General features: G+C 36.9%; 1 protein-coding gene and 1 long non-coding RNA gene across 6 annotated transcripts in view; one reads left to right on the plus strand and one right to left on the minus strand.

The window, feature by feature from the left end:
* Positions 1–12,462, minus strand: part of LOC148109499 (uncharacterized) — a 35,097-nt gene extending 22,635 nt beyond the window's left edge. Inside the window, exon 1 of the long non-coding RNA XR_015725846.1 lies at positions 12,174–12,462. This is a non-coding gene — a long non-coding RNA (uncharacterized LOC148109499). The remainder of the gene's footprint in view (positions 1–12,173) is intronic.
* Positions 12,463–12,545: 83 nt separating this feature from the next.
* PCMTD1 (protein-L-isoaspartate (D-aspartate) O-methyltransferase domain containing 1) overlaps positions 12,546–25,132 on the plus strand; it is a 61,071-nt gene continuing 48,484 nt past the window's right edge. For 2 of the 5 annotated variants that reach the window (XM_045789100.2, XM_045789098.2), the window contains exon 1: positions 12,617–12,755. The gene's annotated coding sequence lies outside the window, so the exon portion shown is untranslated. Of the gene's footprint in view, positions 12,756–13,493; positions 13,647–25,132 lie in introns of those variants that run through there. The other 3 variants (XM_087864882.1, XM_045789096.2, XM_087864881.1) reach the window with 3 other exon arrangements.

A 25,132-nucleotide genomic window follows, 5' to 3' on the forward strand; every position in this document is an offset into this window, starting at 1 on the left:
CCTTTGAGAGTAAAAGGATACATTATTAATAATTACAACAGGACAACAGTCATAGACCGGGACTGCCCTGAGCAAACAGGATGTATGGTCACCTTAAATATGTAGTAAGTAAAAGCAAAGGTACTGAGAACAACGGACTGCCAGAGATCTCCAAGAATATTCTCTAGTGGCATACTGGAACATAGTTAAAATCATAGGAGATTGTACAAGTTTTAGATCATAAAACAATATAGTCAAACTTTTTTCTACTCAAATTAATTTTGATAATCTATGAAACTGATGAGAAATTTTTAATTTGAATTATGGTTTGAGGTCTCTTACCTCCAGGACTCTGGGTTCTTATAGATGGTCAAATCATTGAGGAGTATTTGCTGGCCATGAGCCATCAGTTTATAGTGGTTACTGCCAAAGTGCCCACTGTCCCAGCTGGTGTGGACCCTTCAGTTCTGGAGGTTCTACTGATTGAATCCTACCTTTGGAGCATGAGATAAATGTGGTAAAACTGGAAACTCCAAGTCTAAAAATCTAGCCTCTCTGTATATACTGTGCATCTACTTTCTCTGAGGTTTTGCCTCCTGCTTGGGGAATCGCTTGGTAAACAGGTTTTTGTTTTGTTTTGTTTTGTTTTGTTTTGCTGTTCCTTAGATCCAGGGTCATCACTTTCATTCCCCTTCTGCGGAGGGCTTGGAGGGTTATTTTTGTGTAAGCAAGTCTGGTTTCTGCCCTGTCAATAAATTTACCTCTTCAACAAGGCATAGAACCATACAACTTGGCTACCTGCTAAAACAGATTAAGAAAAGGGAAAAATTATAGAACAAAAATATAAACAATTAGTTCAGAGATACATATTTCATCTTTCAGTCTTTTAATTAGAAATTGAAGGAAGCTAAGAAAACAAAAAGTCCTCTTAACTATAACAATCTAGCAGTAGCTTACTACCAAGGCCAAAAATTCTCTATCATTGTTAGAATATTATTATTTAATTTCTTTGTAATAATTTAGATTTTAAGAGTTTAAATAAAAACATTCCTGGAGAGAAATCAAGCTGATTTTATATATGAAGCATCTTGGTATGAATTCCTTTATCATATGGTCTTTCCAACATGGTTCTAGCTGAGTCAAATAGGACATACTGTAGAGAAGTAGAGAAAAGGTTGGGTCATAGGACAATACAGATGGGCAAAGTATGGATGAGACTAAAAAGGGATACCCACACAGCCTCAGGCGGCATGAGGGCACTGTTTCCTGAAACTGTGACACACTCTGCTCATGTTACACACTGATTTATAGCCAGTCCTGGCAGCAGAAGCAGTGGAAGCAGTGGGATCCAACCATTTGTGCTTTTTGGACTGCCTTTATCATTTAGCCATGACCTTCCAATTGGGCAACACTGAACACTTTTCCAGAATGTTTGGTGTTGATCAGACTCTTTAAATGTCTCCCTGAAAGGACACTGAATTTAAAGCACATTCTGATTTATCCAGCATTTATTCAGCATCTAAAAGGAATGGTGTTGATTATTTAGAATAAGGGATGGCTTTAGGATTTTCCATTGAAAAGATTTTGTTCTGTCCTAATAATGGATTTGTTGTCACAACCCCTATTTTTAATATTATTTTTAGCAAACTATTCCATTTAGTGGGATTTTTAAAAATACTCTATTTGAAGACCAATTGGTTCTAGCCAATTCCTCATAATTACTGTGTTCAACATTATCAACCTATTTAGAGCAGAAAGAATCTATAAATACTAGTTATCACTTTAGTGCCTGGACTCATTACTGTGGTTCAGTATCTGATCAAGTAAGTCAGGCTTCTGGCCAAGTAATTTATCTTAATCTTCATTTCAGAATTCTAATGCCATAGCTTACACACACCACACACACACACACACACACACACACACACACACACACACACACACACACACACAGAGACACACACACAGTAATTTCATATGTACTATGAATCACAAAGGCAAACTCTCAAATGGTTTGACCTAATAGCAACAGCTATGTATAGTATGATTTTTAGCTCTGATATATGGCACTAGAATCAATTGCACATAAATAAAAATGAATATGGCTCCCCATTGCCTGCTGCATAAAATCTAATGACTACCAAAATCTACCAAAGTCTTAATCTACTTTCCTACACTTGGCTCCTATTATCCCTTTTGCACTTTATATTCTAGCTAAGTGAGTTTTATCTCCACTCTTTGAAAATGCACCATGAATTTTCTATTTCAATGTTACACTCTTTTTTTTTTTTTTAAGATTTTATTAATTTTTGAGAGGGAGCAAGAACAAGCAGGGGGAGGGGCTGAGGGAGAGGGAGAAGCAGACTTCCCGAGAGCAAGGAGACTGTTGCAGGGGCTCAATCCCAGGACTCTGGGATCATGACCTGAGACAAAGGCAGATGCTTGACTTAGCCACCCAGGCACTCCTCAACATTACTCTTTATGTTATTCCCTGTCCTAAAAATGACTGCTCTCATCATCTTTGTAATGCAAAAATTCTATCTAAATTTTAGATCTTGATTCAAATTTGACTTCTGCCATGGAACACTTCTATGATGCAAGAGCATCTTATTTGTACTCTTTTTATTATGTAATGGGTCATTTTCTTCCTTGTACTATTTTAGTACAAGTTTATTAAGAAAGAAATTATGTCACATATTGCTGTATATCTTCAGCACCTTCATAGTTTCCCAGAAAGTTTGTTGATTTTTTAACACATTCTTCAAAAATTGAAAATTTAGTTAAATATAAATTTAAAAATATTTGTATCTGTAGTTTTGATGCATTTAGTTTATTATCAGAATTTTTAATGAAGGGAAAGCATCTATGTAGTTTAAAAACTGTAATAGTTTTAAAGTTAAAGTCACTATTTACTAGACACAATAAATTAGAAATGTTTATTTTCCTAAAAGAAAATTTCTTTTGTTGATAATTTTTATATTTCCTCTTATTGGAAAAATTTCCAATATCCTATTCATGTACGTCTAGTATAATTGCCAAGGTAATATTCAATACATCTGCAAAACATGAGGAGTTCACCAAATGGCTTCTAAGGTAATGTTCAGTTCTAAAAATTTTTATAATAGTATTCCATAATTTCATCTTGTTTTACATATAGCTGTATTAAAATACATGCTCAAGAAGGCAAGGAACTTTGCTGATATACTACCTGCTATATCTCCCATGCCCAGCATATCTTATATTCTAATAAATACTTGTGGAATGAATGAGTTTGTCTTCCCTCCCCCAGAAATTTATATATTATGGAAATTCTACTCAATACATTTTTTTGTGAAGCACTGATCATGAACAGGACATTGTGCTAGGCCCTGGGCCTCTATTAACCTTCTCACAATCTATTTGGAAAGGTCTGTCAATAAATTAAATATGAACACAACTGTAAAAGAAGTTAAAAACAAGATAATATGGAAAAGGCAACACAAAAGGATAAGAAAGATCAACTAATTTGACCTATTATGAACTTTATTAAATAAAGAATGGAAGGGGGCACCTGGGTGGCTCAGTTGGTTAAGCGTCTGCCTTCCGCTCAGGTCATGATCCCAGGGTCCTTCCGCTCAGGTCATGATCCCAGGGTCCTCGGATTGAGTCCCGCAGCCGGCTCCCTGCTCAGCAGGGAGTCTGCTTCTCCATCTCCCTCTGCCTCTCTTATGCTCTGTCTCTTGCTTGCTCACTGTCTCAAATAAATAAAACAATTTAAAAAAAAAACAGAAAATGGGAGGTAGTAACAGTTTTTAATTTTCTTTCTCTCCTCTCTTTGCTTCCTTCTTCTCTTCTTTTCCCTCCTCCTTTCCCTGTCATCCTCCTTCTTAGGAGAAATGTAGTACTTTGTTTATAGATTATAATTCTCATGGTACCAAGGAATAGGAAATATAGAAATGAATATACTTCCAGTATTTCTCTTCAATTCCTCAGTAAAAAACTGACCTTACCAAATTTGAAAGTTATATGCCATTACTCTTCAAGTTTCTACTAGAGGTTTGTTTATACGCAGCTCTCTGGAATAAGCCTTGGTATTAAAAAACAAACAAACAACAACCTAAAAATGGATCTGAATCCAGATCCAAGATGAGAATTACATTTCTCTTTTCTTAAATATTAATGATCTCTGAAAATTGAATAATCTACTTTTTTTGTTCACTAGTGCTGGATACCCCTGAGAAAAGAGATAATAAAAACTTGGAAAAAGAAGAAGAGGTTAAAAGTTTTCATGGATATAGAGTATCTTAAATGCTGTCTGTCAATAAAATAACATCCTTATTATATCTACTATTTTAGTAACCTAACATATATACTTATATAGTTAGCGAATTAGGGCAATCCCCTCCTTAAATTGTCATTCTAATGAAAAAGAAAACCACATATTCATATTCGAGTTCCAGAAAACATCCTGTTTTCAAGAAGCAATGTAAATTTCATCATAAAGAAATGTTTTAACTTGTACTTTAAAGCTATTACAGAGAGAGGCAAAATCTGATATGTTCAGGGAAGACAAATTCCAGGGCTAGAGAAAAAATACGCAAGATAACTATATACTCAATATACAATTATTTCAATTGTTTAAGATGAAGCAATAAAAGTTCTTTTGTCCCATCCAAAAGCAACAAAATACACATTCTTCTCAAGCGCACATGGAACATTTTCCAAGATAGATCATATGTTAGGCCAAAAAACAGGTCTTAATAAGTTTAAGAGGATTCAAATAATATCAAATACCTTTTCTAACCACAATGATATGAGACTAAAAATTAATTACCTAAAGAAAACAGGAAAATTCACAAATATGTGCAGATTAAAACAACATGCTACCAAACAACCAATGTGTCAAAGCATAAATAAAAAAATACCTGGAGACAAATGACAATGGAAATGTAACATACCAAAATTTATAGAATATAGCAAAAGCAGTTCTAGAAGGGAGTTCATAGCAATAAATGCTTACCTCAAAAAACAAGAAAAACCTCAAATAAACAACCTACGTGTCCTAATTATCAACAACAAAAAGAACAAAAGCCCCAAATTAGTAAGAAGTAAGGAAATAACAAAGAGCAAAAATAAATGAATAAAGACTAAACAAATAATAGAAAAGATCAATGAAACTAAGAGCTGGTTCTTTGTAAAAGTAAACAAAATTGACAAACATTTGGCTAAGCTCACCAAGGAAAAAAGAGAAAAGACTCAAATAAAATAAAATCAGAAATAAAAGAGAAGATATTACAACTGATATCACAGATACGCAAAGTATAAGAGACTATAATAAATAATTACATGCTCACAAACTGAACAACCTAGAAGAAATGGATACATTTCTGGAAACATATACCTAGCAAGACTGAATCATGATGAAATAGAAAATTTGAACAGATCAATTGCTAGTAAGGAGATTGTATCCGTTCCTCCCAACAAACAAAAGCTTTATTGGTGAATTCTACCAAACCTTCAAAAAGAATACCCATCCTTCTCAAACTCTTCCGGAAAATGGTTGAGGAGGGAACTCTTCCAAACACTTTTTACAAGGCCAGCATTACTCTGATACAAAATCAGACAAGGATACCTTAACAAAAGAAAATTACAGGCCAATATTCCTAATGAACACAGATACAAAATCTACAAAATATTAGCAAATTGAATCCAACAATATGTTAAAAGAATCATACACCATGATCAAGTGGATATATTCCAGGGATGCAAGGATGGTTAAACATCTACAAATCAGTCAATGTGATATACCACATTAACAAAATGAAGGATAAAAAAAAATCACATGATCATCTGAATAGATGCAGAAAAAGCATTTGACAAAGTCAATGCCCATTTATGATAAAAACTCTCAACAAAGCAGGTATAAGGGAATGTACCTGAACATAATAAACACCATTTATGACAAGCCCACAAGTAATACCATACTCAATAATGAAAAGTTGAGAGCTTTTCCTCTAAGTTCAGGAACAAAACAGGGATGTTTACTATTGCTGCTTTATTCAGCACAGTATTGGAAGTCCTAGTCAGAGCAATTAGTCAAGAAAAAGAAATAAAAGGTGCTCAAAATGGAAAGGAAGAAAAAAAGCTGTCACTATTTGCAAATGACATATTATTTACAGAAAATGCTAAGGACTCCATCAAAAAATATTAGGATAAATTAATTCAGTCCAGTTGCAAGATACAAAGTGTATAACACCAAACTCTGTTAATGAACTATTCAGATAATGAACTATCAAAAAGGGAAATTAAGAAAAAAATCCATTTATAATTGCATCAAGAAGAATAAAATACCTAGGAAAAAATTTAACCAAGGAGGCAAAAGATCTGTATATTGAAAACTATATGACATTAATGAAATAAATTGAAAAAGATACAAATAAATGGAAAGATATTCCATGCTTGTGGATTCAAAGAATATTGTTAAAATGCCCATGTTACCCAAAGCAATATATGAATTCAATGCAACTTCTATCAAAATTCCAATAGCATTTTTCATAGAAATAGAACAAACAATCTGAAAATTTGTGTAGAACCAGAAAAGATCCCAAATAGCCAAAGCAAATTTGATAAAGAACAAAACTGGAGGCATCACACTCTCAGACTTTAAACTATATTAAAAAGCTATAATAATTAAAACAGTATGGTATTAGCATAAAAACTGATACACAGATGAATAGAACAGAATAGCAAGCCCTGAAATAAACTTACCCATACATGGTCAGTGAATTTATGACAAAAAAAGAAAGAATATACGTTGGGGAAAGGACAGTATCTTCAATAAATGGCGTTGGCAAAATTGGACAGCCACATAGAAAAGATAAAACTGGACTATTATCTTCCATCATACACAAATTGAACTTAAATGATTTTAAGACTTGTACATAAGACCTGAAACCATAAAAACTCTAGAAAGAAAAATAGGTGGTAACCTTCTTGACAGAGGTCTTAGCAGTGATATTTGAATCTGAGATCAAAAGGAAAAATAAACTAGTGGGACTATATCAAATTAGAAAGCTTCTGTAAAGCAAAGGAAACCATCAGCAAAATGAAAAGGCAACTTACTGAATGAAAGACAGTATCTGCAAATCATATATCTGATAAGGGGCTAATATAATATCCAAAATATATTTTAAAAATTCATATGACTCAATAGTGAAAAAAAAACCCAAACAATTCAATTAAACAATGGACAGAAGATTTGAATAGACATTTTCCCAAAGACATAAAGATAGCCAAAAGATGCATGAAAAGATACTCCACATCACTAATCATCAGGGAAATGCAAATCAAAATCACAATCCGATATCACCTCACACCTGTTAGAATGGCTGTTATAAAAAAGACTAGAAATAGTAAGTGTTGGCGAGGATGTGAAGAAAAGGGAAAGGGAACACTCTGCAGTGTTGATGGGAATGTAATTGGTGAAGCCACCACTGTGGAAAACAATATGGAAGTTCCTAAGAAAATTAAAAATAGAAGTACCATATGATTTAGCAATTCCACTTCTGGGTATTTAGTCAAAGAAAGTGAGAACACTAACTGGATATATGCACTCCCATGTTCATTGCAGCATTACTTAAAATAGCCAAGATATGGAAACTACCTAAGTGTCCACTGATGGATGAATGAAGTAACAGTGTTATATGTATACAATGGAATAGTATTCAGCCTTTAAAAAGATGGAAATCTTCCCATTTGTGACAACATGGATGGAACTCACGGGTATTACACTATGTGAAATAAGACAGAGAAAGACAAATACTGTGTGACCTCTTATATGTGGAATCTAAAAAAAGATAAATAAATTAAAAGAAAACAAGTTTATAGATATAGAGAGTATATTGGTGATAGCCAGAGGTGGTGCGTGGGGGGTGAAAGAAATGGGTGAATTGTTTTTTAGTTTAAATAAATTGAAAAAAAAAGGTACTTATGTTATTACTTCCAAATAGTTATTTCATATAGTTACTTCATATGTTTAAATGTATATAGCAATAAATTATCTAATTCAACTTAGACTTATGACATCGAAACATAAATACAGCATGTTAGATAACTCAGTCTCTCAAATCATTTTATATATGAGAAATTTTTTCTTTAATAAGACTGGTACTTGCCTTTCTTTCTTTTATTCACTGAGTATCAAATTACTTAGTAATAGAACGGATATTATACATCACTTTAGATACCATTTGGCCAATTTAATATTACATTAATATATAGAGTTTGGCAAATGCAATATAAGTAACCTTAAGATATCTCGGCGTAGGTGATCAAAAGAGCTATCTGTACAGCTCTTGAAGTATAATGACTTCTCCCCAGCCAACAGAAAAAAAGAGTTGATGCAGGAATCCATTGTCCATCATAAGTCAATTTAGTAAATCCTGAAATGAGGCCTAAACCAGTCAATTACTTAAATGTCTTTGATATTTTTATGTATTATTAGATAAAAGATCTCTACATAAAAATAATGTAACATGCACCTATATTATGGTTTGTAAGTACTAGAGAGTAATTAAAACTCATTTCTAATTGGATGTAGTCTGAACAAACAGGTTTCATTTTTAATATTAAATAGGGCAGGAATTCCTCAAGTATCCACTTGAAGAATAGGATCAAATGACTGGGAAAGTACAGTTTTATTTTTAGTATTTTAATGTTTAGTGAATCTGAGATGCTAAAAGCAACTTTTCTGCTTTTCAGTATTTTGCTTTGAATATTTTTGGTGGAGGGAGGTGGTAGGACATGACAAGGCATGTGTATTTACATTTTTTGTTTTGGTCTCCTAAGAGTTATATTCTTTGATAGTCCACTTTTTTTTTTAAGAGTCTCATTGTAACTTTATATAAGCTTTATTGCAGCTTTTTAAAACACATTTAGAAATTTCAGAAAATATAGAATAGCTTGGAAAGGCTGGGAAAATATTGGAGTCTACTATTCAACTTGGCATTCTGGCTAGGTAGTTCCTGAGGGGAAAGTAAAGAAAATAAACAGTTATTAATATTAAGGCCCACTAAGGCAGCAGGGGTGCACAATTCTGGGCAACTTTCCAGTATGGAAAGGATTGCTTGGGTTGTCTTTTCAGTCACATTTGCAATCATAAATACCATCTTTACATGTGAACAATGATAGCAACAAAACATCCTATTGTGGCTCGAAGGATTGAGAAAGGCTCATAAAGGAAAAAATATTGGGGTGGGTCCATGAGCATTGAGTAAAATCCTTAGAAGGGGATAATACAGACATTGGAAATACCAGAAATGGAGTACTTTCACCAAAGAAGCCTATTTTTTTTACCTAATTTCGTAATATAAGAATTATACATATTTTAGAAAAAGTAATGTACTAAGAATGTACATTTTGTGGTTTGAACCAATGGTTCTCAAATTTTAGCGTTTATCAAAATCATCCAGAGGATTTGTTAAATTGAGGTAGGGCCATGAATTTGCACCTCTAGTAAGTTCTCTTATGATTTTATACCTCTGATCCCAGACCACATTTTGAGAACCACTGGTTTAAACAAAGTCTTTTTCATTTTTCTCTAGAGAATAGCTAATTTAATGCTGTCATAGAGCTCTTGATCCTTAATTTTGACTATAATGTTGCTCAATATGTGAAGTAATCGTAAGTGGAATTCCACAAAAACAGAATACAATACCAGGGAGAGATCTTGTAATTAGAAAAAAGTGCTAATGGCTATAGACAAAGGTTGGAAGTTAGAAATTTCTTTTCATCTGTCAGCTCAAAGACTGCTATTTCCTCAATTTGTAAACTACATAGATATTACTTCTCTGGAATGTAGGATCTTAAGATTCCTCCTTCATTTTCAAATTCTAGTTCTACTTTAGAAAACATTATCCTTTTCCCAACAAACTACATTTATGTTTCTTAAAATCAGTAAGGAAATGTCGATACGTTTTGTTTTTCAAACAGAGAAAAAGAAGCACTGTGAAACTAAACTTCTTTAGAGAGCAAATATTTGTTTTTATTGTTTGGGGGGGGCAGGAGATGATGGACTTGTAACTGTACTGAAAATAGTACAAGGAAATAAAATTGTAAAACAAAACAGTTCCATATTTAGCAGGATTTAGTCCTGGGTTTTCCCCAGACACTGCAGGTCAAATGAAAGATATAAGGAAATGTTTTCAGGCCTCACAGGCCACACTTGGCACTATAAACCAAAACGATGGCCTATTATGCAACACAGGTGTTTGCAAATAACTAGATGATTTGTTAATCTGGGCAACACAGGAAGACCTCAAATTTTGAGGCTTATGAAACACACTGCAACTCTGCCATGCCTGTGGGAAATGTGAACTCCCAGGATGGTGACAGTAGTTTGTACGCTGAGTTTGATTTAATTTAATAAGCACTTGTTGAATGTCTTATGCATTCAAGTAACAGAGCATTTCTGACAATACAAGGCTCCTGCCTACCCAGTACTCTGTATTCACAAGTATTCACTTTCATTATTTTCCACTTCACATTAAAATTTAAACAACCTGGTATGGAGAATTAAGTTATTATAGCCAAGTGTTACTTTTCTGTTGCAAGGACCAGACTTGCTGCAACAGTAAACCAAAATTTACCCATTCAACAAATGCAAAGTACCAACATTGAAGCAGATTTTGTACTAGGCACTGGAAAGTAATAGTGAACACAGTGGGCATGTGTCCAGACTTTGGATTATAAATTAGTAGGAAGACACATACTCACCAGAAGTAAATTACATATGAAATGTACTAAACGAGGGATAATCAGAAATGGTCTGAATCATGGAGATGGGGCATCACCATGAGACGTGTGTACCACAGAAAGATACGTTACTGGCTTATTTGCTGTTCAACTACTCACCCACAAGAATAGCAGCTAGTCCTGTTTACTAACAAAGTACTTACTAGTAGTCTTATTAAAAACAAGCTGTGTTCAACTTTAATGTAGTAGAGGAAGAAGAGAAAAAAGGTCTAACTGAAAAATTCCTACAGCAGAATGGAGAAAATAAATACTAATGTGGAGAAAAAACTGGGCAAAATTCATAGCCGTTGTTTAAAGATTTTAACTATTTTCCTAACTTAATCATTCCTACTTAATTTGCTTACAGTCAGGTATTTTCATGTGCTAAAATTTCTGCTTGGAATAGCAGAAAGCTAATCCTGTAAGACTGTTATATGATCCCACCACAGTTAGAGAAGTGCCCTGGCACCAGGCCAAGGGCCAAACAATCTGTGACCAAGGGCTCTAACCCAGAAGGCAAGTGAATAGAGATTTTGCAGTTAGGAGCAAAATGTCCACTGTATTTGCATTCATATTAAATAAAACAAAGTTCATTAAAATAACACAAAGTTGTTGGATTGCTGGCAGACCACCCTTAGCAGCAACTTTCCTCATTTGCAAAACTCTTACTTCGCAATGTCAGCTTTGACCTTGACTGTTCTTTTAAGAATATATTATTTAACCACTCTTGCACACAATCAGCTATGGTGGGAAACAGTAATCTGGGCATCAAAGATGTTTTAATTCTAATTTACCACAGGTACCTTTAAAGGTAGGTAGCCTACAACCACTAACACTTCTGAAAATCAAAACCGACTAAAATTCAAACAATGCAAACCTGCTAGTGGGCGGGAGTGGCACATACACTGAAAGATTTGAGTAAGAAAGTAGAACACTGGCACAAAAATTACTGTACTTACGAGAAGACATACTGCATTTAGGCATACTAAATCCCACTGAAAACTGTGGCTAGCGTGTTTACTGCCTGGGTTCGTGGGACAACATTTTCTCAGCTCTCCAGACCCTGGTCTCCTTTCCCGTTCTCAAGCTGCTAATCCCTCTCCCTCAAAACCCTTTCTGGTAATGGGCTATGGGATGGGTAGGCAAGCCACGAGAAACTTGCTTGGCACACATCTTCACCGGTTCTAGGTACTCAATTTGTTGAGTATTGCACGCATGTTAGTTATGGGAACAGGATCAACTCCCGAGCCAGGCCGAGAACGCAGGGAAACGCGAGGGCCCAAACGGCGGACGCGTTAACACCGGGAGCTGGGGAAACTTCCTGATGCTGAGCGGACACTTTACAGTGGCACGATCTGGCGAAAAATCGTTGGCTCTTCAGTTAAATCGGGGAGCACTTTCCACAAAATTTTCTGTATAGTTACCCCGCGGGGAAGCACCCTCGAAGATGCTCCGACACCTAGATGCCCTGTTCCGAAACACCGCGGAATAGAACAGCTTCCTCGGGTGAAGCCTCCACCCCCAATCCCAGCTCTGATACCGGCGACCGCCTCTCAGCAGCTATTCAGTCCCTGAGTGTCCTAACGCCGGGAAGGGGGCTGGGAGATTGAGGCCCTGTTCTCGCGGGATCTCTCCCAACAAGGTCCGTCCCCAGGTCTCTTCAAGACCTCGCGTTGCTTGGGCGTCGGGGCGGAGCGATTCCTGTGGGGGCGGAGCCGATGGGGGCGTCCCCCAAGCTTTGTTGACTCCGGCGTCCTCCCAGAGCGGTCTTTGCGCCCGCTGCTGTCTGCGCATGCCCAGGTTCCCGCCGACTCCGGAGGCCGCGAGTGTCGGGCTTCCCCAGCAGCCGGTCCGGGCCCCGCCCCTCCTCCAGGCTGCGGCGGCGGCGGTGCTGGCGGCAGTGTTGTTGTGGCGGTGGGGGCGGCGGGCTGCCGCGGAGCCCGCCGAGTCCTAGTGCCTGACCCTGCGCGTCGCTGCGGCGGGCCAGACGGACAGCCTCGCCGCAGGTAACGCCGCTGCCTGTGGACTCGGGGTCTTGCGGGTCGGGCGGGGGGGTTGGGGAGCGTGCCGGGGTCAGGCGGGGGTTCGAGAGGGTTGGTAGCTGGGGAGTCGAGAGAGGCTGGGGGTTTTGAAGGAGGTTCGGGGCCGGGGTCGGAAGGGTCGAAGGGGCCGGGAGTCCAGGGCGGTTGAGGAAGTCTGGAGGGGTCGAAGCGTATGGGAGGTTGGGGCGGACGGTCCTTGGTCTCTGACCTGGGTTCGGGGACCAGGACTCCCCGACGCTGCGGTCCGAAGACACCCACGGGCCCCTTCGGGCCTTTTCAGTTCCACCCCGTGACTTTCTGTTGTTGTTTTGATTTTGAAGGAAGAGAATCCAGCCTACGTAGGCTCGGGGAAGCCTTGAGGGTTGAGGCTGGGAAGGGATTTACGAGGCTAGAGCAGGAGCTAACATTTTCTTACTTTCTGTTTTTTTGTTTGAGCGTTTACTACTGTTTAAGTATGGTACCCGTCCTTAGGGTATTTCAAACACTGGCATAGAGAGGACCCAAGAGTAGAACCAGCGGGAGTAATTTTGCAAATCCAAGATTTTTCTTTTTTAACTTACAGTACTGTGTTTTTGTATGTCTTCTTTTTTAAAACTGAGAAATCGTAACTATGTTTTTAAAGTTACACAGTAGAAGAATTTGGGTACGGAGGAGAAAGTATGCTTTTACCAATGTTATTTTCTCCTAGTTATTTTTTTAATTACAAAAGTACTACGTGCTCTTTAAGAAAAAAATTAAGCAGCTAAACAATGAAGACGTCTGATCCTTACCTCCGCCCCCCATTTTTCCACTCTTAGTACCCAGGGTAACTGTCTACAAGTGTGGTATTTAGCCATTCAGGAGTTTTCTATGCGTGTAAGTATGTTTTAAAAACAAAATTGGGATCATATATAGTATATACTTTTCATTGGCCAGGGATACTCACAGATATTCTTCCATTTTATTAATACTTAATTCTTTTTAAAAGCTACATAAACCATGTGTGTTTTTTTATTGCTGAACATTGTCTCCAGTTTTTCTATAATCTTTTATTAAATAGCTTTTAAAAAGGGCTACAAGCTATTATTTTGAAACATAATGTGGCAAAACTTTCAGATTGTCTAAAGCCAGATTGGGATACTTAAATATTAGGCAAGTTAAGTAATATGTTTACACAGAGCTTATGGTAGTTTACAGGAGGCTTGGATGACTTCATGAAGCAAGTTACTAAAGTAGTTTCTTTTTGTTTTTTTGGTAAGTGCATTTTTCAAGGTAAATTTAAATTCTGTATGGTCGGTTGAAAACAAATTCAATTCCTTAAACATGAACCTGCTCATGTCTGAAGCTAAGGTAAAAGGTAGAAAGCCAGTGGCCTAGAAGTTCGTATTTTAGACAGGCTAAAAAACAAAACTTCAAAACAGCCAGGAGCTAAATATTTTGATAGTAGACCATAGGGAGTAAGCTGTAAGTGAAAGGGTGATATTGCACTGCTTACTATTAACTAAGACAGAAAGCTAGGAAATCCCTATTATATTTTGTATTTTGTGGGCAGAAGAGCTGGAGGCTTTGTTGATATAATCACTGGCATGTATTTATTAAAAATGTACTGTGTGTTCATCTTCTTGCTAGCTTCCAGAGAAAATATAGAACCGAGTGAGATAATCATAAAGAAGTCTGGTTCTAAGCATATATATGTATATATATATAGCCTGAAATCTTAGGTCCAATTGTATAATTATTTGGGGAGCAATGTTTAAAAGGAACCACGATATCTATGGCATTTTAGTTGTAGTTGTCGGTAGTAATATTCTTTTTCTTGTTTATCTCTAACAACATAGGTAGCATTCTCCCCAATCTAAGGATTAATAAACAGAGACTCTGAGAGATTAATTCAAGTGCTCAAGATCTCATCACCTTTTTAGTGGTGGTGACTGCATTAGACTCAGGCTTAAGCCAAGAACCTGTGTTTTCTGCTCTGCCATGCTGCCTTTCATTAATGAAAACTGTCTTATAAAATTGTTGATCTTGGAGTTTTTCCCTCTTTTGGCTTGGAGGTATTCCTTACAAAATAGAGACCTGAATATAATCATGCATTGAAAAATAGCCTAAAGGATAAATAGTATGAAACTGTGGTATTGTTTTAGATGAGGTTTCTGTGCTGTATTATTAAAATATTTCTTGAGCTGGTGCCATTAACCAAGAAGAAGAGGGATTGTGTTAGTCACTCTATTTGATGCCATGGTAAATTTGGATATTATAGTGAATTGGAGCTCTTACAGGCACTTTTATTCTTTACAAACTTGGATGGATAATCTCATTTAACATTTTTATGAACCCAGTTGCGCTTTAGTAAACTAATGTAATAAAAGAATACAAAGAGGGCCCTAAAGAGATTAAAGTGTGTTTATTTCATTTTTAGTATTTTGTAGTCTCTTAAAAAAATACACCATAACAATTTAATAAAGTATAATTCCTAATATTATGGTATATTAATCTGTTTTGGTTTGCCAGCATATGTGATGGCTGTGTATTTTAAAGAAATAGGGCAAATGCTGAAGTTAATAAAGTATCAGTTGTAATGTATATTTGAGAAGAAACCTACATATAGGAAAATATTTGAGTTTTTATTCTTGGTAATTGTTAAGGATGGTATTTGGATTCATATCTAAGTGGCATATCTACTCTTGATTATCTCTTGGATTTAACATTGAATGTGGGTGGGTTTTACAGTTTTGGGTACAAAAATGTTTCGGCACCAGAAAGAAGTCTTTGGAGTATTTTAAGATCTATTGAGTTTTCGGCTGTTGAAGGGTGGGGAATCCAACAGTGAGTGTGTGTATTTTCAAAAATTAGTAAGAGATCTTTAATCTGATGGATAGAAATAGAAAGTTTATTTTGCAGTTTAGCCTGAAAGTCTTTTTTGGCGACATATATTCATATATATGTAAGCTAGTTGAGATGAAAGGGAAGCCAAAGTAGAATGGAGAAAACCTGAGAATTGGCTGGCTTAAGTAGAAGGGGGGGGGGGTCTCCTCAAATAGTAGATAATCTAATAGAGTCAAATGTGTGGATGGATGTCAAGCAAGATGACTTAGTAGTTTAAATTTTGAGCTTTGAGATACTGAAAAATATCTAATTATAATTATTCTGTGTTAGCTGTGTCCTGCTCGGGGTTGAGTCGAAATAATTAACACTTTTTAGTAACTTGCAGGCTCTTAAAAACCTACAGTAGTCACATCATCATGTTTGCTTATAATCTGAGTTACTATGAGCACCAAGTGCTGGCAAGACCTTGTCTTCTTTGTAACTTCCACAAGCCAGCACCTCAGACTTGTACCTTGTTGTGGCTTTGTTCATTTTCTCATCTCACTTATATACAAGTGTCACTTTAGATTGAGTTTGCACTTCTTTTTAGAGTTGTATTTTCTCCTTTCTAGTCCTACGCACACCCATGGTTTCCACTGTTCATTCTCTCCCCTGCCGAAGCTTCAGTTCTTCATCACCAGCCTCATTGTCTTTCCTAAGCTTCAGACTTGCCTTTTGTTGTTCTCCTTGATAAACTCTGTAAGTAACTGTCATTTTGGAATCTTGAATCCGTAGATTCAGAACTAAACTGTTTCCTCTGCAATTTAATTCTTCCCTCATTTTCTTGGTTTATATTAATGATCTTAACATTTTCTTAGTCTTCTGGGCTGAAAATCAAAGGTCAACTTTGATTTGTTGCTCTCCCCCTTTCTCAGAAATTCTTTGTCATTTTATTGCATTATGGTTCAGGAATCAGGTTCTCCTGCTGCTTTTCCATTTTCCCCGAAACAAAATACTTTTAATCCCGTTGCCTCAACTGCCATTAATAAGACATCCCTAATCTCTGGGTTTTGCCATTCATCATGCATACTGCTATCAAATTAATTGTCCTAAAGTCAGTCCTGATCATATTTTCTCTGCCTGACAAGAGCAAATGGAACAAAAAACACTTACTAATAGTTTCTTATGTCAGCCTTTATGCTGAATGCTTTGTTCTCATTTGGTCCTCAAAATAGTTTCCCACTCTACAGATGAAGAAATTGAGACTTCATGAGCCTGGAGGGTTGCTAGTGGGTAGAAGAGCTGGAATTTGAATCCCAAACATGTCTTCCAAGTCTGTGTTCTTGACACCATGCCTCCACTGAGTGGCTCCTGATAACTCTAGAACGAAGTCCTTGATCCTCAGTGTTGCCTTTCAAAACTCCATTATTTGTCCTCAGTGCTCTTTCTCAAATTTAATTCTTGTTTTATTCAGACTTGTGTTTACATTCTTTCTGGAACAGAAGGAATGTAAACTCTTGGTGTCTTATGCATCTCCACTTGGAATTTTCTCCCTCTCCTATCTCTGCTTCCTGAAGTCCTTCAAATAAAAGACTAGCTCATTCACAATATTTCCCTAGAGCCCCTTCTTTTTTGTTTTCATGGTGGTAGGGTCTGCTCTTATTTGTGCAGTTGCTAACCTCTTGATGATAACTTTCTATTCTGAATTTCTTTTTGACTACTCTAACCATAATTGAATTATAAAATGCCTGAAAGCAGAAACCATATCTTATTGTTGTATCTTCCAGTGGATGCTCAGGAAATAAACGTGAATGAATATGAAAATGATCAGTAGTCAACTACTCCTTTAATGGCATTTAAGTAGTATTTGATTTTAGTTGCTAGATGACACAGTATTTCACTGAAGTTTTTAATTGTGTGTGTATGTAACAAAACCAGATTGTCTTGTTGTAGGCTATCAAATGAGTTATTTTCAGATTGATTACTAGGTAATTATGGTAAGTTGTTTATTTAAAAAAATGCTGTTTTGCTTTTCTATATGCACCGATCTATGTTACTAATTCTTAAAACTAATGGTTTGATATTTGAATTCTTGTCCATGTTGTTGAATAAGACACATTTTCAAATGAATTGCAATGTACCATAATTCTTTGGCCTCAGTTTCTTCTATGCTCATATGGATATGAAAGGTAGAATGAAACTTTCCTTATACTGCAGTGTCATTTTCTGCCTTTTGGTGATATCAAGAATCTCCAACTATATGATTAGCTGAAATGCCCTCACACAAATTACACATAACTCTTTGTGTCCTGAAGAGTTCATGTGAAATTTCAGACATATTTGAATCCATCAGTGTTAGTGGTTACCATTGCAGAGTTTACAATTTTATATTTCTCTTATGTCTGTCTTTGCATCCTATATTGTGTTACATTTTAGCAACTGAATAAGTAGTTATTGCTTTATTAAATACAGTAATGCTTGCTGTTAGAAATATCCTACACCAAGGTAGGATATCTTGGTGATGTTGGGGCAGACATTTGGGGTTTCTTTTGGAATGCTAAAATGCATGATTATAACGGAGTGAGGTTGATTCTCAAGGTAATTAATTTGTCAGTCTACCCGCTCTCAACTTTTAAGTATTAACAGCAGGCACAAATAATCTGAAGATAAAAGTTTTAAGGAAGTTCAAAATAATTCATTGATTTAAAATTAGGTAATATAGTCACATGGTTCAAATTTTAAACATACAAAATGTTTTATAAACTGGAAATGTCTCCTCCTCAGCCTCCTACTTTCCCCACTGGGAGATAGCCATTCATCTCTGGAGTGATATAGAAGATACTATTTTTTTATTATATGCAAATAAATATGAATAAGTACTCTTTCTGCTTACGTAAAGATGAGGTACACTGCAGTTTTTCACTTGCATTTTTCACTTGATTTATCACTAATAGTCCATGTTAGTAGGTGAAAAACTTCATTCTTTAAAAAAATATTTTTGCAGCCTCAATGTATTTGCTATATATAGCTTACATATATAGATTGTATATATAGGAATTTAACCGTATTTTCTATTGGTGGGCATTTAGATGGTTTCAGTTTTTTACCATTATATCCATTGAAGCAACACTTTGAAGGAAGAGAAATAAAAAGTAGCAGCTCTTTCCTTATAGGGGAAAATAAAGCTTGAAAGCTAAAATGGATGTTTCATGGTGGGGAATAAAATGGATATCTTTTTTGGCTTGTAATGATTAACAGCTAAGTGAATGGAGAGAAGGCAGAAATGGAGAATCACGCAAAAATGCTTGCTAAAATTCATAGTTGGCTGTTGAATTGGAAGACCAGGGATGGCAGTGCTGATAGGTAGCTCCCATGACCAGTTGTCTGCTCTGGACAAAGGTGTGTGGATGTATTTAGAAGTTTGGTGCTGAGAAATAATCCTTGATATCTGGAAACTGGTCTCCGGGACTGTGGCCTCTAACAATATATTTAATACAGCTGTTCAGAGGATGAACTAAATTCCCTGTGTCATCCAGAAGGAAATATCATGGACTACAATGCAATATATTTTATGTGGTCATTAATTTTTTTATTGTATTATTGTTGTATGTTCAAAGATAAGATCTGAATTACTAAAATGCATGAAATTAAAATTTCCTTCTTCAGCAAGTCTCCCCCTCTACATCTGTTCCTCATGGGTGGTTTGGGTAATGGTTTTTTAATAGTGTAGTGTGAATCCTTTCAGACTTTTACATATAAACAGAAATAACATATTCATGCCTTTTAAGAATGTCATTGGGAATCCTTTTGAGTAACAAGTGGTAAGAATTATGGAAGTCAGAATTGAATGGAATAATAAGTGAATAAGGTGATGACGGGATACAGGGTAAATAGTGAATGCCTTTTGATTCTCTCAGACCAAGGGTGCTATAAATACAGAGTATTGTTGTGTAAAGCGTAGCAGCTACTGAGGTTCTGTAGCCAGTCTATCAGGTTACTCCTGACAAGTCATTTAAGGTTGTGCAACTTGTGCTTTTTTTTTTTTTCCCTTAAGTGGTACCATATGGCTTACTGAATAGTCAAATGTTTTCTTTGTCATTTTTCAGTCATTCTGTCCTAAATATGCGATTTGAGTATTTTTCTGATTTGCATTAAAAAATTAGTTTTTATATGTTTGATAGATATGTCATTTCCTTTTATGGTGGTACTGTATATACTTTAGATGGTACTTTATATAGTTTAGATTTATGTAGTTTAGAATCATTTGCACCTATGATTCTGTACACCTATGATTCTCTTTTGGTCACTTAACATGCATGTTACTAGTTGCTATAGAAATAATAAGTAAGGGGCGCCTGGGTGGCACAGCGGTTAGGCGCCTGCCTTCGGCTCAGGGCGTGATCCTGGCGTTCTGGGATCGAGCCCCACATCAGGCTCCTCCGCTATGAGCCTGCTTCTTCCTCTCCCACTCCCCCTGCTTGTGTTCCCTCTCTCGCTGGCTGTCTGTCTCTCTGTCAAATAAATAAATAAATAAATCTTTAAAAAAAAAAAAAAAGAAATAATAAGTAAAAGGTTATTTGTTTTTGCTTTTTTTCCTTCATACAATAACAGTAAGAATTCACTATAGAAAAACTAGAAAATACGGATAGAGAAACAAAGGATTATCAAGAATGTTACCACCCAAGGGTGGTATATCCTGTAGTTAATTCTGAGAGACTTCTGTGTCTTGCTTCCCTCTGTATCCATTAGTGCCCTCTGTTATGTAGAGCTTTATTAAAATCAAGTCCTGTTCCTAAATATCTTCCTATTTTTTGGCTAGTGTGTCTTTCCATTCATTTTTAGTGATGCACTGAAAACATTTACCTGCGGGGCAGTCTGTTTTTAAAAGGATGCTGCTCCCTCTTGAGGCCAATCTGGAATAATACTACATTAAAGTTTGACAGTTTTGAATCTGCTATAAATCTTGGCAGGTACCAACAGCTAAGAAAAGGTGTGGACTATCATGTACAGCGTCTTACTCATGCTGAACTGAATTTTTGTAAGCACACAGAATACATCCACATAATTACTTTCCACATTTCTAAAAGTAAGGTCAAGACTTAAGCAGTACTAAGCCCTTATCAGTTTTTAAGCTTCAAGTTTAATTTAGGCATAATTTTCCCAGTGGTGTAATTAAGACTGGGCATATATTTTGTAAGAAAGAAAATGATTACATGGCTTGATAATAACCAGACCAAAAGGTTGATGGTTTTATATGTTACAGTGTTTGCAGTTGGTATTTCAAATTGAATTTCAGGGTCTTTGTAAGGTTCTTTTACACTTAGTGTATGGTATAGTTATTATCGATTCAGTTAGAGGACTTTGTGCTGTCTTAAGAATGTGACCACAAATTATATATAAGAGAAAATGTTCCAAGTTCTATCAAGGGATGAGAGCATACCTCTCTGCACTGATTATCTTTGTGATCTCTTATTTCCTTTCCTGTATCTGGGGGGAAAAGTAGGATGGGTGAGGATAGACTTGGGTTGCACATTACACGTTTAAGTTGGGTTTGTTTGATTCCCTACTCTGCTGGAGATAGAGGGCAAATAAAATTTGGGTAGTGTAGTAGACAAGTAATGCCCCTTCCCCTGCAAAGATGTTCATGTTTTAATCCCTGGAATCTGTTGAATATGTTACCTGGTAGGGCAAAGGGGAATTAAGGTTGCTGATCCCCTGACTTTTAAGTTAGGAAGACTAGTCTGGATTTTCCGGATAGGCCTACGGTAATCACAGAGTTTCTTAAAAGTAGAAGAAGGAGACAGAGTAAGGAGGACTCAGCCTGACGTTGCTGGCTTTTCAAGATGGATGAAAGGATCATGAGCCAAAGAAGTAGATGGACAGTTGAAAATGCAAGAGAACAAATCCCGTGAAAGCCTTCAGGAAGGAATGCAGCCCTGCAGACACCTTTATCTCAGCCCAGTGAGACCTTTGTCAGACTTCTGACCCCTAGAACTGTAATATAGTAAACTTGTATGGATTTAAGCTGTTAGTGTTTGTGGTGATTTGTTATGGCAATGACAGAAAACTAATATAGGTAAGTATATTGAGACCATTTGATCCCTTAGGGAAATGATTGCTAAGCAATCCCTTTCCCCCACAAAATACTAAGATGACATTTATAAAACTGATAAAACTAGTACTACTGGGTTTAAATGATAATGGCCTTGAACTCCTGCCAGGTGGGATTTCGTCTCAGTTTTGCAGCTGCCTGGAGGCACCTCTGAATTTTTGGAGCTGCTTCTTTTCTTTAATGATAAAAGTGTTATATTGGGTATGTGAATCAGAGTGATATATAGGATGCTACTGAATTTGGGAAAACTGCAGGTATGAAGACCAAAGTGAAGTTAGTTACAGTAATCTAATTGACGTTGATAAGGATAGTGACAGAATAGGATTTTCACTAAAGAGGGAATATGAGTAATTGAATACAGTAGCTAGTTTGAGAGGTGGGGTCTCAAGAAGGTTCTTGGGTTTGAATATAATTCGAAGTGATGGCAGGAACCCTTTCCCTGTGAAAATAATCTAGAAACTTATTAAATGCACTGGGAAATCTGTGCTAAAGAGGAGGATGACTTTGAATCAGCAGAGTAGGGGAAAGGAGAAATACAGACCTGTCCTAAAATCCTGGAAGCAATTATGTTGGAGAAAGGCAGGGACAATATTAACAGCCATGACATTGCTTTTCTGGCAGAGAAGAAGCTGGGATCCTTGTCAGTTTGCCACGTGGAGTCTTTCCAGTTGGGAGGCAAGAATCTTGTACTTGAAGAAGTTGTACGTATGCTTTGTTTTTAGTAGGAAAGTGCATTCACTGTGCATTCCCTGTAAATACACATAAATGAATTTCTACCCTAGGCTCACCAGCTGTAAAACACGTTTGGAGAAATTACAGTAAGGTAGTGGGATAAGAGAAGTTGCTACACGTTACTATTCTTGAAAGTATTTTTGTTCCTCCAAAACACATATACCTTCCAACCCATCACACTTTAAAATAAAACAAATACCGTATAGAAACATAAGGCTATTGGGGCACCTGGGTGGCTCAGTCGATTAAGCATCTGCCTTCAGCTTGGGTCATGATCCCAGGGTGCTGTGATCGAGCCCCGCATTGGGCTTGCTCCATGCTTAGCTGGGAGCCTGCTTCTCCCTCTCCTGCTCCCCCCGGTTGTGCGCACGCTCTCATGCTCTCTGTCAAATAAATATAATCTTAAAAAAAAAAAGATATATAAGGCTGTCTTTCTGGCAATTATCTCTCTTTGGTGTCCAGTGTATTGCATTTGTAGTACAGTAGCAAAGTAGGCGTGGCTTGCTTAGTGTCATTTATTATTGATTTCTTCCAAAATTGTTTTTTGCTAAATGAGTGATACAGTAAATTTGTTGAATTCTTTAGTTGCCTGCTTATATCTTTAGTTTTCCTTCTATGTTTCTCCAACTCTGGGACTGCTTTTTTCCAAGAAATATTTTTTGTTGCTCTCTTCTTTTACTTTGAAATGGCACTAACAAGAAAAGGTAACCTTTACCATTACTTATCCCCGGCATTTGTTTCAAGAATTTGGCTTTACTGTTAATCTGCTCCTTTATTACTTTGTGGGTTTTTATTTTTAGTTTGCCTACCATGCATGCACGAAATTTAATGAGTTTTTCAGTGGTTTTATTTTGTCCTTTTCCAGGTGTGCTAATAATCATTAAAGTCTATAGAGGGGAAATGGGCATCAGAAGGATCATGTACTTCACTTAACAAGCTCATGTTTAAGCTGATCCCAGTAGATGAGGCCACTAAGCCATCTTGCTTTCTAAAAGTTTGACAGTGATGGATATCCTGAGCGGGAATTTAAGATGGCAGAATGGGCAGCTGCTGCCCTCAGTACTTTTAGTCACTTGGCTATCTAACATTCCTCTGTGATCAGGATGGACAGCTCTCATAGCACAGAAAAGCTGGTGACAACATTTTGCCATGAAACTAAGATAAAACACACTCAAATACTTAGAAGTTAAAAACAAAACCAAACAAAACACCAAAACCAAGAGTGTTTTCAGGACATGGCAGTTTAAGTCAAATCCAAGGGATTGTGGATGTTTTGGCTGGCAGCATATCAGTATCTATTGTATTCACAGTTCATTTTATTGCCTGTCTGCTTGCTCTTCATTCCCTCACTGACCTGAGTGTCATCTTAATGGTTTTCAGCACTGTATCAGTCTAGTTCAAACAGGAAGGAGAAACCACACAGGGTAATATGAACAGGGAAAGTTTGATGTAAAGAAGTGTTAATAGGATTGGCTAGTAAGTAACGAGAGTTCTGAAGGATATGAAAATAGGGCGCCTGGGTGGCTCAGTCCGGTAAGCATCCTAGTCTTGATTTCCGCTCAGGTCATGATCTCAGGATTGTGAGATCAAGCTTCTGAGTTGGGCTCTGCACTCAGCATGGAGTCTCCTTGAGATTCTCTCTCTCCCTCCACCTCCCTCCCCCTTCCTCCTGCCTGCCCTCTTTCAAAATAAAATCTTTATTTTATTTTTTTAAAGATTTTATTTATTCATGAGAGACAGAGAGGCGGAGAAGCAGGCTACCCGACGAGCAGAGAGCCTGACATGGGGCTCCATCCCAGGACCCTAGGATCATGACCTGAGCTGAAGGCAGATGCTTAACCAACTGAGCCACCCAGGCACCCCTCAAAATAAAATCTTTAAAAAAAAATAAAGAATATGGAAAAAGATACAAGGATTAGCCTCTACCCCTAAAGGCCAAGATTAAGTACCTAAGGAAGAGCCCCACCCAGTATTGAAATCTGGACCTTGTTGAGAAGATGTGTGGCTCACTGGATAGCAAGGAAGTTGCTGTGGTGACTCCTTAATGGAATTGCCAGAAATCTGCTTTTGGGTACCAGGGGAAAGATGTTCATAGAGAGGTGTTTTACCGAAGGCTGTCTTCTGCAAACCATCCAAGGGAGGGCGCTGGGGGAAGCTGCTGGCTGTTGTGCCCTGTAGGAGTGTGTTGGTGGAGAACCCTTAAGAACTGCAGGAGCCTGCCAAGCAGTGCACCAGACCCAGAAGCAAAGCCCTTTTCTCCTGCAGTGTCTCTGGCACCATCTGCTCATGCTGTGGCTGATCGTTACCCAGTAAGAATTGATACAGGAAGTAGAATTTTTTTTCTATTTTTTATGGAATATATTTGACATATGACACAGTATAAATTTAATGTGTAAGATGTGTTACTTTGATACATTCATATGTTATTGTCTTTGTAGCAATATTTGTCATACTATGTAATAGTACAATATTGTCTTTATTGTATTGTAGCAATATTTGTCATACTATGTAATTATAGTACAATATTGTCTTTATTGTATTGTGCATTAGATCTCTATGACTTACTGCTCGTTGTAAGCTTGTACTCTTAAACACCATCAGTCTTATCCCCCACTCCCCATCCCCTGCTAACCATCATTTACTCTCTGCAAGTAGAATATTTTTGATTTGTACTTAATTTGTCTCTGGCAGAATCAGGGCAGTGAATTGCTGC

The sequence above is a fragment of the Ursus americanus genome, chromosome 9 (assembly GCF_024610735.1).
Source record: "Ursus americanus isolate L20-20 chromosome 9, mUrsAme1.1.p, whole genome shotgun sequence".
NCBI lineage: Eukaryota > Metazoa > Chordata > Mammalia > Carnivora > Ursidae > Ursus > Ursus americanus.